Below are 9355 nucleotides of genomic sequence, written 5' to 3'. Positions count from 1 at the left end.
ATATATATATATATATATATATATATATATATATATGTTCCAGTCCACGGGGAACCAATCCTTCCTGCCTGTAAGCTACAGTAATCTCACTGGTCTCTCTCGTGTCATCAATGTGACCATTATTACCTGGTTGCCAATGGCACCTTTCCAGAATCACCACAATAGGCCACGTTTTCTTAGCAGATTAAGAGAGAAAATAATTAGCTTTGTTCTTATTTGAATGACACTAGGAAATATTGAGTGTTTCCGTCGGTCGTGAAGCTATCCTGTAGAAGCCACAGGTGTGTGGGACTGGACACTTGCTAATCCCGGTTTGTGCTCTGGTAGCCTGGTTTCGCTGCTGGTCCGCAAGGACCTATCTGTCACCAGCTTCAACTATTTGGTCACTGCCCTGTAAGCCGCTTCGAAAGTAAGTTACACCTTTGGATAGCTCAATCCTGGGTGATTGGGCTAAAGATCAGTTTTGCACGTCATAAAGGGGTGCCTTTTATGGGTCATTCTCAGGGTGCCAAAAAAGGGCCGAACAAATAAATACACTGTGGGGCAATGAGATTACAGGAAAAAGATGAATGGTATGTTTATACACTTGTTTCGGCAATCCAGAGTGAGCAAACCTGGCCTCCAGCAACACCAAATCTACGCATATTTTGGTGGTTTCGGATTTAGGAGGATAACGACAAACGAAACCCATTCCATTCGATTGTTTTTCGCCCTCGTGGCAGAAAAATGGAATGGAAAATCGTACTGCAGAAACTCGTTGGCGACTTTTACGCAAGGTCTCAAGGAGACCTGTGAGTACGCTAGTCAGAATGTTTTCCGCCGTCTCATATCATTTGGCGTTCTTTTGCAGCAATGGACACCATCCTTAATGATGCCGGCCGGTTCAGAAAGGCGCACATAAACTTCGGTTATGTGTGCTTGACGCGGCTCCGGCTTGCAAAGACCTGGAGTTGTTTCCGTTTAGGTTTTCTTATTCCCTGTCGCAATTTCTGTTAACGGGATCTATAATGTTGCAGACTAGCTATGAGGAACATACGTTCATTTTACAACAAGTTAGTATCACTTAATCTCCTCGAATTTTTTCAGACCTTTGAGTTTCCAACTAAAAACATGCGCAAGAATTTCCGTGACCAGTTGTGATAGTGAAGTATAAGTGTACATTAACTTTGCACTACTGTAAGTGATAAAGATGAAGATGTATGACCTGGATTGATATTCTGAGTTATATGTGAACAAATATCACGAGTATGGGGCTATGAATTTTGTGTATGCCTCCATGTGTGAGCGGTTACATAAAATAGGGTAATACAAGCAGGTCAGTTACAGCCAACATATGTCGGTGTATGTTAGATGCAAACACTGAGGAGTAGATGTTCCGCGACACAACCCCAAGTACATCCTCATTGACGTCATAAAACTTCGAAGAAGGGCAAAGTTTCCCAACCAAAATGAACTGACGACACTGATAACTTGCTAAACAAAAGCAGTGACTACTCTTACAAACGAGGGCCTTACTGAAGTCCCAAGGAATTTTATCGATGAACATGCAATCTTTTGCCGTGCATGTCGGCCGTTTTGGGAGCATTCAGATAGGAAAATCGGGAAGTTTTTTTCACAATTCCATATTGTGATCCAGATAAAACTTATTACATCCGGAAGTACTTAGTTATTTAAGTTCGTTTCTTGATAAGCTCATTTTTTGCAACGATGCCCTGGAATGGTTGAGGGCGTCGGGCTTGTCTTTTCATGTGTAAACTGGCAGGTTTTCAATTCCATGGGTCCAACCTTCCGATGAGGTATTTGGCAAATAACATGGCAAATAAAGAAGTCAAGACAAAAGCATGTCTGCGGGGTATAAAAAATCATTGGGTATTCAACGGACCAAGAGTCAGTGTATCATGTCTAAATAAACATTTGAATTTTTTTATATTACACGCTTTAGCAGCCCAGACCGGTTTGACTGTCACAGCACTTTCTCATATTTTCTGATTCGGCCATCTTTTCTAAAGCCATACATGTCACAATACTTTAGAAGGCACAAATGTTTGCTCAGTAGCTGATTTCATCCATAACTCCGACAAGTATGTAATGAATTAGTAGTGCAAAACAATCCACCCTTGAAGTTGTCAAGTAAATTAGCTGGATTAAATTTTGTTAAAACTACATCAAGAAAAAGTGATTATGCAGATACCTCTATGCAAACGATGGGACAAACATCTTTTTAGTCAAAATTGCGGAAGTCTGAACAAAAAGACTTCAAATATTTGCATAAAACAGCTCTAATATTGGGAGAAATTAAACGTTCCGAATGGCTTACTTTAAGCCTCACTTGTTTATTAGGCTATTAATTGAGAGAAATAAGATTTTTATAGGGCATTTTCCGTAGCGCAGCAACGTTTCCTCTGTCATTTGCCTGTAAGATGCTAAAAAAATGTATAAGAATGGTGAGTACGCAGACCTGTTGTCGGATATGTATATAGCACAGAGAAGTTTACAAAAAGTTACGGAGGCCGAAATCCGGCCGGTTAAAATTTACCATATTATATTGATACTGAGTATATGATGTGGAGAGAGAACACCAGCTATTCAGCAAAGGTGTCGGTGCTCAAATGTTTGGAGCATAGGCAGAGGAGAGGCTACCACGGAGTAAGACGCTCTGTTAGTTACCTCCAAAAAACCACCCGCCAGAGTCTATGGGATTCGTCTTTAATACCGAAAATGACGAACGTTTACAGATATTTCTCGGATTGTATCGAGGATTACGGTGACAGCTATGCTGTCTACATTCGATGAAATAAGAAAACAACTCAACGGTTACAGTTTCTTTAGTCGGGAGTCTCAAAAGGGCAAGGAAGCTTAAATTCTTGGGGAAAGACTGCACAAAAATGAGCTTAAGCAATTGCAAACCGAAGAAAATCTATCTGCGGCTAACTGTTTAAGCCGTAGATTGTCATACAACAAACGATGTAGTTTGCATATTTTGAGTTCATTTATCTTTCTTCGGGTGCCAATGTGATTTTTAGTTCTATCACCTTTTGGAGTTTGATCTTCTTGGCTTAAGCGACCATAATACTGAAATAAACAGCGGCAAAAAGCCCTGAAGACCTCTTTATTGTTTAAGAAATCTTCTGGCAGTACCCATAAGGTCTAACTAAAAAAAACAGGCTTCGCTCTATTTACATAATCAGAAATATTTTTAAATTAAGATAAACGGAGATTTTGGGACGGTTATATATATGATACTGCTCAGGTACAGATTTATTTGATGCGCTCAGCACGCAGTTTTTCTTGATGCCGTTTAAGTTCCGTCTTGCAATCGGGAGTTATAATTCAGTGGAACCATACCACGAGAAACGTCGAACTTATAACTCCTTGGTTTGAACAGTCGCTTGTGGTAATTTTGTGAATAACTCTGCGACGAATTATTCGCTCCATGTTTCTGGATCTCGTTAGTGCTTCCAACTAAGTTTGACCTGATTTAGCCAATTCAGAGCACCGAGACTCTGTGTTGCCTTTGAATACTGTCGGTGGATATCCATTTAACCCGGCAGTCTTTTGGCGAAGTTTTGGCAAACCAAATGGCTTAAGGGCAAAAAATTAGCAACAACTATCTCTTTTGCTGAGTGACCTAAACATTAATGCACGTGATGGATTAAAATTTTAATATTTTTTAAATTAATAACCCAAGGACTCCGATTACTCATTCATTCCCTAGATAAACGGGAACAGCTTCTGTGTACATCGGGTCCCACTGGTCTTTTATGATTTCCCCACGCCTCTTTGTCCGTGCAAGCGCGGTAACTAGGCTGCGACTCCACAGAATCTCTACTTAGTTTGTGTCTTGTATTATATTAGACAAAAAGAATGACTGTTGAAAAATGTAGTCACTCATACGTAGGCGCTTGGAAACACCACAATCAGGGCTCTGGCACTGTGGGTGGCTGTTAGTATTTCTTTCATCCAAAGAGCCATCCGCGAGCCATTTAAAAGTAAGTTTCTCTGAAGTGAGGTTTACAAAACTTTATTACTTTAAAACGTTTGGCTCGTTCCTCAGGTTTATAAGGGTGATATCCCTCTCCAGACGAAATCCTAGTCCAAATCAATGTGTTTGTTCTAGAGTGGCCGACGGTAGAGAATTAAACTTCACCATCGGTTGTTAATGGCGACTTGAGGATTAGCATCTTGATTTTGATTAGTATAAGGTGGTGGCTAGGTAACTCGACAGCACCTGATGGGTAATAACTCACTATTAATTTAAAACATTAGCATCTAGCATAAAAATCAAGAAATACAGCTAACATTTTCATAAATTTTGGCGTTCATAGGGCTTTTTCGATATATATTCTAACGTTACGATATATTAAACAAGCAAACATCTTTCTTTGCGAGCTGATATGGCAAGGCGAGCTTGGTATTCGTATTGACTTCCCGTCCAATAGATTCTAGTGAGGGACAGCCTGAGGTTGATTTATTCGGGCATCATTGTGGCTCAGCAGAAATCTGTGCTCTGTCGAGGACCAATAATCTTTTGGATCCAATTGATATACAGTTACGCCGCTACGCGCTCTGACAAAATGGTCAGCAGTCACGATCCACCGAAGGCTTAATATGACAGGAGTTGCAACACCACGAATAAAACATGGGAAGTTTGTCGTTATCAGGTCTGTCAAAACATCAATCATGCTTTCCGAATTATATGGGAGTGTGAATTACGTTGGAATGTCAGCTACATCCTCTCCACTAATACGGGCTGCACTGGGGTGAGAGTGGTTGTCCACAAAGTGCTGTGGTTGTGATGTGTGCGCTCCGTCTCCCCATTAGTTTAGGAGTTTTATATTTCTGATACTTCCAGCCCTAATCGAAGCGTTGCGCCTGGCGAGGAATTTTCACACACAGAATTTCACAAGGCCCCAATGGTAACTGTCTCCTTGAGTCTTCAGGAAGTATTGATTCAAGCCATCGAGAACTCGATACAGCACTTCACGTCACATTTATTAGATTTTCTACGGTGGACGACGAGGCAGAAATTGGTCAGCAGAAACAATCAATGAGATTTATTCATCCTGCTCAGACGCCTAATTACTCAACTGGTATGTAGAGTAACACCACATCAGACAGCGTCAACCAGGTCGTAACGATGAACACTGTAGCAAACGTGGGGTTGGATGTACTTGGAATTTGTAACAAGTATACAAGGGACAGGTGCGATACACACGGGGGCTCTTAGGTAAGCGGAAGAGGAAATAAACATGTTTGGGACAATGAAACAATTTAAAGTATCATCGAAAGCAAATTGACGTGGAATATAGATTGATGGAGGGTAAATGGGAATGTGGCTAATCTAAGCCACTAAAGGGGTTTGTGATGCGTAATAAAGTCTGGAAACCATTTAGCTGGATAGGTTACAGTCAAACCCACTGGTGCGATATATTCCACTGAAGAAAAGTCAGTTGCACTGACCTTGGCAATGACCATGTTTCGTAGCCGCGAGTCTTTTGCATACCATGATCCTAGGGGATAACTTCCAGCGAGTGCATATCCCCAGGATTCATTTCGCTGCTCCATACATAACCGGTTTTCTTGAATAGTTGTGTAGAGTTTCGATCAGCTTGTCCTGTGTATCTCACGCTGAGTATCTGGATGTCAGAAAATCCTGTCGGGGACCAGAATATGCCACTATGCTCATTTTTACAACCCGGATATTATGTATAGGAGAATGGTTATTGTGGTAGACTTGTTCGGGCTGCCAGCTCCTTCCGCTTTTCAAGAAAAGACGGTGCTATACCACATGGCCCTGGAACAAACGGAATTTTGTTACCAGTGTTGTACGCACGGAAAAGTTTTCTTCGCGGTGCCTGTTATAACGTGGTCCGGGGCAAAGTCAAGGTGCAGAACTGCCCCTGCTATCACACTGTCGAATGTGACGGTAACCAACCAAGGTTGAGGGTGCTGCATGTCCTAGAATTGTATCTAGATGTCAGAATGTTTTGAGCTTACGTTAGGCTGTTATCGCGTAATACCAGAACCGAATGTGTTTTGATTCCACTCTGAAGGACAGTTGCATCCAGAGCTTCATTTTTTCACGAATGTGGCAGGGTTCCTCCCTGCCAAGATGCTGTTCCAGGACACTGGAACTGTCGACGAATCTTCGGCAGCTCAATGTGTAGTGCATTACGAATATCGCGATATCTCGAATATCGTAGCGACTGAAACATGAGGCGACTTTATGCGGCACATTCAGTTGCCTGGAAATATCACAAACGTGAGATTCAGCTGGGTTCCAGGTGAGTCTCTCGAAAAACCAAATTAGTTTGAAATGAGTGTGCTTCACTAGTTCTCTCTAGGTTTTTAGGTAGATCAACAGCTCTATTTGACTTCTAGATTCGTGTCCAGTTTATTGAAATAGATTGTATAGTGTGGCCCTTAGAAAGCAATATTTTAACTGATTTAAAGACGCGGGTCCTATGTAGAGTACCAACCGAGTGGGTACGCTAATAACTGAGTATTCCGTAGAGCTAATCTTATCATCGGTTTATCTTCGAGCGATTTTTTGATAAACTTGCTCGGGACGGTCATGGGTGGTTTCCCATCCTGGATTTTTTACTTGGATATTGAACGATGTCAGTGAACTGCAAATGCATTACGCCATGTATGCAGACATCCGTAGTTATTCGGCACGGTGTGGATCTTCAAGGACTTAGACGGGAAGAGGAAACTCGAAGACTATGATCGAACTGGTCCAGTGACGTGGGAATAACCGAAAATTTGAGACCCATGGTGCATTCGGCGCTTGGCCTGCACCAATCAGATGGAATAAGTAATGCACACACTTGTGACTAACTGGTAGGCCAACAATCAGTTTAGTCTATACAGCGGTGGCCACAGGAAGTCACTTTGGCAGTTTACTAGACTTCCACAAAAAAGGGATTAACTGTTCAGAACATTGATGTCCTCCTTGGGGTCCTGTATTAATTGAAGGCCTTATGTATTTAAACACAGGAGCCTAATTATAGATACTTGTTTGTAGCACATGTGTACTCAGCGTGTTTTTGACGTGCTATCTATAAGCTTACAGGTAGACAACCACACGTTGATACTCAATTGTGTCCGCTTCTATTGGATATGTGACCTGATGAAAAGCCATTTTACGCCTGTATGGCTTGCTGTAGCTGGTAGATCCTTGATCTTTTTACTATATACATATGCATAATAAGGCGAAAACGTACTGCCGAGTCCAACCCGGTGTTTACACCAGAACCGGAGCTCACGAGCCGCTAGAAAACGCCACAGACCTTCAGTATAAGGCTCAGTACAAAAACCTCGGCCCAAAGTGCATTTGAACAGTGGTCACGAGGGCGAGGTGGCTTAATTGGGGTTAGAGCGCGTATTTACTGACCGGAAGGTCAGTTGTTCGAACCCGCCCACTGCTTCTCCACTTCCCCTCTCTAGGCTTGGGCAACCTGGTAGTATTATAGTCCTCGTGCTTCCTTCTGGTTGTATGGCAGTTAGGCTCAAAAGGTTGTTGCAGCTGAACCTATTTACACTGGTAAAACTGGCCTCGAAGGGGGCCTCCATGACTTTTGGACTAAACTGGTTTTCTGACGGCCCATTCTTGGTTTGTACCAACTTGTGTGGTTGACGGCCCATGGTGTCTGTAGTGAACAGAACCAAATTACTAATGTAAGCCAGATACAAACTCACAAGGAGAAAATCCAAGTAAATCTTGACTCACAGTTCAAAATAGGAGATTCCGTAGTTCCGTATTCCGTTGAACCACCACACCAAGAAAAGTTCTATCTTCCTGATATTCCAAATCTCCGGTGATCGCAATATTAATCCACAAGTGTGAATATATTAGTCCAGTGTTTGTAGCCAAAGTGTTTGTTCACGTTTAGAGTTAGTAGTAGTCAAATAGCGGACCGGAGGACACCACAACAGTCACTCAGCAGAAGTCTCAAAGTCACCTTGGTCCCGAAAAGCAGGCGGTAGCGGTTGTATTTCAGTAAAACAAATTTTTGTACAGTGATGTGACTGATATTGATGGGCATAAGGAAGATGATGCTGAGCACGAAAAAGAGCAGTTTACAAGCGCTAAAAACTATCCACCTCACATAAAGCTGAGTTCAACAGAAATATCTAATTTGCGGCTCTCTTGGACCTCAGTGAACGCACGCGTACATATATATATATATATATATATAATCAAAATGCACTAAAATTTCTTTGCCCCTAAAGGGCACAACATTCAAAAATTAAATGTGGGTCCTGAAGAGACAGATTTGATATTCGTCGGTGCGGGACCACATGTGTCTGCTCACATGTCACATAATTTACGGGAAACCCACGTAACCTGATGCTATGGTTTCGCGCTGCGTTTTCGCCAACGGGCTTTTGTCTGCATGGGTCAAAACTGAATTGGAAAGCCAGGTCCCAAAAAATAGCCCGGGATGTCACAACAGATGAATTAATAAAGTTCTGGGTTGGACGATTACGAGAAGCGTTTCTTGTTCCCTCTTGATTCGCTCAGTAGTGCAAAGCGCCTCGAATGTACCGTATTCCTGCACCCATCTGTAACACGCCTTAGGTGGGCAGTAGGTGGGAAGAGGCTAATCGCTGTTGTTCACCACTTCCAAGAAGTAGTGTCCACGTATGCCTGGAACAGCGTCCTTAAGACGAATTTTGTCAGACAGCCTGTTGAAGGCTGTATCATCTGCGACGACCAAAATGCGTCTTAGGAATATCAGTGCACCTGCCTCCTGGATGAGCTTTAAATTCTTGGGCCTTAGACTGAATTGAAGGGAACACTTAGTAAAGTCACTGAATACCATCTTGTAGACTCATAAAATCACCGACCAGAAGATAATCCTCAGTTGTCGAGCTTCGACCTCCTGAGCAAAGACTCGAGCAGGAAAAGGTTACACAGCTGGCGGCTTGTCCCAGAGTTTTCCGGAGCCAGGTACAGCAGGGTATAAACGGTCAGTTGGTTACCCTCACCTCTTATCTTTTTTCTGACTGTGGCACAGACGGTGTTACTGAACAGAGGCTTATCACACCACTAAAAAGAACCTAAAACTATGGCGTCAGAGTGGTTTATCCCTGAATCTCAAGAAACGTGTGTATCCAGCTATAATACGGGCTGTTTTGTTGTATGACTGAGAAACTTGGCCTATTCGAACAGCGGAACTGAGACGTTTTCAGGTGTTCGACAATCGTTGTCCAAAAACCATAGCTCGTGTGGGTTGGTGTCGGCGAGGCAGTTGGAAAGCGTGTTTTTGTTTGTGTTACGGGTACTTCCATTGAAGAATGTGTCCAGCACCAGAAGCTGCTTTGGTTGGGACATGTGTTACGCATGCCG

At 42.5% G+C, this 9355-nt stretch overlaps 1 protein-coding gene across 1 annotated transcript in view; it reads left to right on the top strand.

The window, feature by feature from the left end:
• The window catches only part of T265_06542 (hypothetical protein), a gene marked incomplete at both ends in the record, with an annotated part of 69222 nt that overhangs the window by 630 nt on the left and 59237 nt on the right, over positions 1 to 9355 (top strand). The gene's annotated exons all lie outside the window — the stretch shown is intronic.

Source organism: Opisthorchis viverrini (assembly GCF_000715545.1).
Source record: "Opisthorchis viverrini unplaced genomic scaffold opera_v5_136, whole genome shotgun sequence".
In the NCBI taxonomy this organism is placed as follows: Eukaryota; Metazoa; Platyhelminthes; class Trematoda; order Opisthorchiida; family Opisthorchiidae; genus Opisthorchis; species Opisthorchis viverrini.
This window is presented reverse-complemented; position numbering and strand designations above follow the sequence as displayed.